Below are 6,000 nucleotides of genomic sequence, written 5' to 3' on the forward strand. Positions count from 1 at the left end.
GAAATCCTTTGAGGGTGTGGGAAGTATTAGTAACAGGTACAGAGAAAACTAAGCAAATATTTGGCATTCAGTAGCTCCAGGGGAAAAAATGTTGTACAAGAATGGAAATATAGTCATATTAATCTTAGTACATACTTGGCTCAACAGTGAATAATATTCACATGATCATAACAATGGAATTACTGAATGATAATTTACTAAAACTGGTAATAAAACTCAATTGAGAAGGTGGAAGGAGGAAGACACTTGTGCCATGTGGGTGGGGAGGAAGTGGAAGTTTGTGAAAGAGTTAAATCTTCATCTACTGTAACAGAAAGTCAGCAGTTGTTGCCTAAAACCCCTCAATCAAGAATTCGCAACATAAACATCAGCTAGGAACACTTTGGGCTGCTAGTAACATCAAGGCTGATTAACAGTAGTTTAGAGGGGCCAGCCCAGGGGTGCAGTGGTAAAGTTCCACGCTCCACTACGGTGGCCCAGGGTTCGTGGGTTTGGATCCTGGGCACAGACCTACACACCGCTCATCAAGCCATGCTGTGGCGGCATCCCACATAAAATAGAGGAAGATGGGCACAGATGTTAGCTCGGGGTCAATCTTCCTCAGCAAAAAGAGGAGGATTGGCAGCAAATGGTAGCTCAGAGCTGATCTTCCTCACCAAAAAAAAAAAAAAAAAAACACCCGGTAGTTTAGAAAAAGAAGATTTTGTTTTTCTCACTTTAAAAAAATGGTCGGTTGGTTCTAATGAGTATTTTGGTGGTGAACATGATGTAATCTATGCAGAAATAGAAGTACAATGATGTACACCTGAAATTTTTACAATGTCATAAACCAATGTTGCTGCAATAAACAAAAAATTAAAAAAAAAAAAATGGTCGGAAAGTTAGCAGCCGCTTGCTTTGGTCCTAAGGCTCAGTCGTGACATCTCTGAGATTCTCCTAGCCTTTTTATTGTGGACAGAAGATGATCCCTTCAACTTGAGCCATGACATCTATGCTTCAGGCAGTAAGAAGGGAAGGGGTGGTGCCAGCCTCAGCTATGTCATTTACCAGGAAAGCTGTGCAAGTGCTGAGGTTAGAAGCCTCGTCTATGCCTTCATTTCATTGGCCAGAACTGGGTCACACAGTCACCCCTCTCTGCAAGGGTGGCTAGAAAAGTGAATATCCAGCTCTTCCAAACCCTGAGGTGGGGGTAGGCATGAAAGAAAAAATTGGACCTGTGTTCTGGGTTAACCAATCAGCATATTATTTAGAAATATGGAAGTAAATCTCAGAGTTTTTCAAAGAAAACTCAAATCATGAAAAAGTGTTGCCTCTTAAGAGTGCGATTGGACGGCCGGCCCGGTGGCGTAGCGGTTAAGTTCACACATTCTGCTTTGGCGGCCTGGGGTTCACCGGTTCAGATCTCGGGTGCAGACCTACACCACTCATCAAGCCATGCTGAGGTGGCATCCCACATAGAGGAACTAGAAGGACCTACAACTATATACTGGGGCTTTGGGGAGAGAAAAAAAAGATGCAGATTGGCAACAGATGTTAGCTCAGGGTCAATCTTCCTCAAAAAAAAAAAAAGAGTGGGATTGGAAAGTGGGGAGGAATAATGCCTGGATTGCTTTCAATAATATTATTTTCAATATTATTACTCAATATAATTATTTGACTTTTAAAACTATGTATATAGTTTTATACATATATGTGGTATATATACATATATACAATTTTGATCAAAATAAAATTAATTGAAATTAAAGTACAGATTGCAAACACATCATGTTCCCTCTTGCCCAGCATCTTTGCATTTACTCTTCTATCTCCTTAAAACTCTGATTCTCTTTTCTCCCTCATCTGACTAGCTCCTAACTTGCCCTCAGATCAGCGCTCAATCATCTTGTCCTCAGGGAGGCCTCTTCGGCTCTCCCAGGTTAGGGATAGGTATATTGGGAAGATACCTTTCTCATTATTTATTAATGTAGCAACATGTTCCTCTTCTTGGAAACACATCACAGTTTTCACCTCACATTTACTTGTGTGCTGTTTGATCATTGACCATCCCCCTCCACTAGACTCTAAGCTCCACAAAGGCGGAGATGATGCCTGTTATTGGCTCATCATTGTAATCCCTTGTGCTTAACACCATACCTAGCATTTAGTAAATATTTGAGGAATGAATAAATGACAAATACTCTGAATCATGAGCATCCTTCCCATTCTATAACTATTCCACGGTTGAGGAACTTCAACTGAGAGAGACATCAAACTGAGCACTTCATCAGCAATGTTGAGAAAATAAATGAATTCTGTAAGCATTTATAGAGCACTTTCTATATTCCAGGAGCCGAACTGGGTTCCTCATTTAAGTTTCAACAATACTCTATGACGTAGATAATTATAGCTATCAAGAATGCTTTCAGCAGCAAACCGAAGGGCAGCCAGCTAGGAGGGGCTCTACCCAAGACTGGTTCATTTCTCCTGCATTTTAAGAAGTCTGGGACTCAAACAGGGGGAGGCAAAGGCTGGCATTAGATTGACAGCTCCATAACTGAGAGTGCTGGTCAGTGTCTTTGCACTTGTTCACCTCTCACAGTATGAAGTATCATGTCCTTAAACAACCAAGTTTAAAAGCAGGAAGAAGGTAGACAGGGCACTCACCTCAAGGAAGAAAATCTTTCCCAGAAGCACCCGTCAGACTTCCCCTTATTTCTCATTGGCCAGAACTGGGTCACATGACCAATACAGATCAGGGAGCTGGATCCACCTTCCATGAGATTAAGGAATCTCCACTCAATATTTGAACAAATCAGGGTTACCTTAACAAGAAAGTAGTGGGAGACTGGCGTTTGGTTAAAAAAAAAATTCAGAGTGATACCACAGTACTGAATGCTTCATAATACAGATGATAATTTTGACCTTCATTTTGGATAATGTAAGTAGCAGATCTGGGATTCAAATCTTGATTTGTCTCATTTCAAAGCCTGTACCGTGCCACCTCCTAGCCTTGAACATGAAGAAGTTCTTCCTGTATCCAGATGTGGTAGATTTAGTCAGGAAGGTCTTCACAGAAGAAAAATACTTCAGGCAAGGTCTTGAAGGAAATTATGCAAATAGGGTTGATGGAGAGAATGAGAGGGCGGTTATGGAATATTAATACCACCATCTTCATTTTCACTCTTGTATAAAAACGCTTTTCCTGTATCCCATTGATCATCAGAGCCTTTCTCCCTATTATTGCTTTGATGGTCTAAACGAACTATAAATAGACTGAGAAGAGATGACATTTACCCAAGGGAACATGCCAAAATGAGAACCCAGAGACCATGGCTGGGGCCACAGCAGAACAGAATGTTCTCTCTGAGATTTTTAATGAGGCATGCACATTGTTGATGCCTCAATATATTCTTGAAAATGTGTCGTGGGCCGGCCCAGTGGCATAGTGGGTAAGTTTGTGCACTCTGCTTTGGCGGCCCAAGGTTTGCAGGTTCGGATCCTGGGCGCGGACTTACACACTGCTTATCAAGCCATGCTGTGGCAGGTGTCCTGCATACAAAATGGAGGAAGATGGGCACAGATGTTAGCCCAGGGCCAATCTTCCTCACCAAAAAGAGGAGAACTGGCAACAGATGGTAGTTCAGGGCTAATCTTCCTCACCAAAAAAAAAAAAAAAAAAGAAAAGAAAATATCTCAGCCTGGAAAAACATAGTCAAATAACCTCATATCATGAAACTGTCCCTTCTCCAGTTGAAACCCTTCAGCAATTCCTCAGTACACACATACGGCAACCTAATCTACCAATTGAGATATCTCCCAATCTAACTCCAATCGCCTGAATCCATTCCCACTGGTCTTCTGCATAAGGAGACCTGAGTTGGGTGTGGCCTGATGTGGGGTCTGCAGGGGTACAGACTGGTGTGAACTGTCCTTGTCCAAGGCTTGAGACCCCCCAAATCACAAGTATGAGCAGAGACATAAATCCATGAATGAAAATTGGGAGGTGGATCAAAAATACTAGAAATGGTATTTGGAGGGACCTTAAAGCTTAAGTGGGCCCAAAGGAGATTTTAGAACTGGGCAGTGGATCTAAGATATCAAGCCAAGAGATAAGAGCAAGTGGAAGCTAGTGGGGAGCATTGAGAGTCAGACAGCAAAATATCTAGGGCAATCATCTGTGACAGTCACTGACAGGGATGATTTGCTTTTATTATCTACCCTGGTCTTGGTACAGCCTCTTCCCTCCTCAGCATCACATGGTCTCATTTCTTCCTGGGTGGTCCTGGCAAGGAGCCCTAGCCTTTTCCAGGGTATTCTGGAGATAGTAGGCAGGTCTCTGTGGCACATACTGGTCCATGCCCTTCTCAGTATAATAGGTTTTGGACACAACAAGAGCAAAGTATATTTTTCACTTTACTTTTTCCAACTCCAGTTGCAGAGCTTCAGGCTTAGATGTGCATTAGGAGGGGAGGAGGAGGCTAGGTCTAGGTGGCCCAGCCCAGCAGGAAGGGGATTGTCAGGGGCTTGGGCATTGGAGGCAGAAGCCGTATGAAGCAGGCCTTCTGAGGCCATGAGTGTTCCCCAAGTAGTAGTTTTCCGGGTTGGAAGAGGCCAAATGTGCCAGGAAGAGAGCTCTGTGGTGTTGCCCAGTTCAGATGTCCTCCCTGATTCTTAGAACCAGTTGGCAGTTATCAGAGTTTCTTGAAAATGTCTAAGTGGCCTGTAGCTCATTCTGGCTCCTGTGGGATGTGGATATTAGGTGTTAGAGATACACTTGCTATGTAAAGTGGAGCCACAGACCAGTAATATTGGAATATTGTAAGAACCTGAGAGCTTGTTTTTTGTTATTAGTGCCATGGAGTCAATTCTGGCTCCTAGAGACACTGTGTACAGCAGATCTGAACCCTACTCCATCTTTTTGCACCATCCTCTCATCTTCCGGGGCTGTATCAGACAATGCTCCCCCATTCATAGGGTTTTTGTGGCCCAGCTTTTTGGAAATGGGTGCCCAGGTCCTTCTTCCTAGTCTGTCTAGTCTGTCAGCTCCACTGAAACCTGTCCACCATTGGTGACTCTGCTGGTAAATTTAGCATCATGGCAACAGGCAGTAGCCACAATATGACAACCAACAGACTGGTGCTGTGGTTTCCTGACTAGGAAACAAACCCGGGCCATGGTGGTGAGAGCACAAAATCTTAACCACTAGACCACCAGGGCTGGCTGGGAGCTTGTCAGAAATACAGAATCTCAGTCTCCTTGAATTTAATCTACGTATTAACAAGATTTATATGCACATTAATGTTTGAGAAGCACTTGTCTAGGGCTTGAAGATACAGCCACGAGTGGAAGCCATCTCTCCTGAGGCTTCAGGGCAAAGAAGTATAATGGATTGCTGTAGGCAAATTGTAACCAGTGGACCACATATGTAGCAGAGATTCCTCTTCAAAACTCACTTGAGATTATCAATGGATGAAACTAATATAATGGATGGTTAATGGGAAACTTTAGAATGAGCTATCAGGTGGTCACCACCTAAAGCCATGGATCAATCTTACCATCACTAAAAGTAGAACAGCTAGACACTGTGGACCTTCTGAGGTATTGCAATGACAAAGGCTGTGGTACCACCTTTGAGGTATTATTGCCTAAAAAATGAAGCTGAGTCTAATCAAGCCTCCGGAAATAAGGAAGACAGGGAAAGAAGTTAAATGACAGCCCAAGGAGCCAAACAGACAAATCTAGAATGTTTAGGAGCCTATAGGAAACAGATAAGTACTGCAATAAGTCAATAACATAAAAATAAAATTGTGCCGTGGGGGAGGGGAGGAATCTATATTAAAATAGATTTAAAAGACAAACAACCGAATGTAATTTGTGGACCTGGTTTGGATCTTGATTTAGACAACTAACTTTTAAAAGAGATTTTTGAGACAATTGGGGAAATTTGATTATGGACTGGGTGTTAGGCAGTGTCAAAGATTTATTCTTGATTTTGTTGGATGTGATAATGACATGATG

Source organism: Ceratotherium simum, chromosome 23, assembly GCF_057802395.1.
Source record: "Ceratotherium simum simum isolate JZ-2026a chromosome 23, ASM5780239v1, whole genome shotgun sequence".
Lineage (NCBI taxonomy): Eukaryota > Metazoa > Chordata > Mammalia > Perissodactyla > Rhinocerotidae > Ceratotherium > Ceratotherium simum.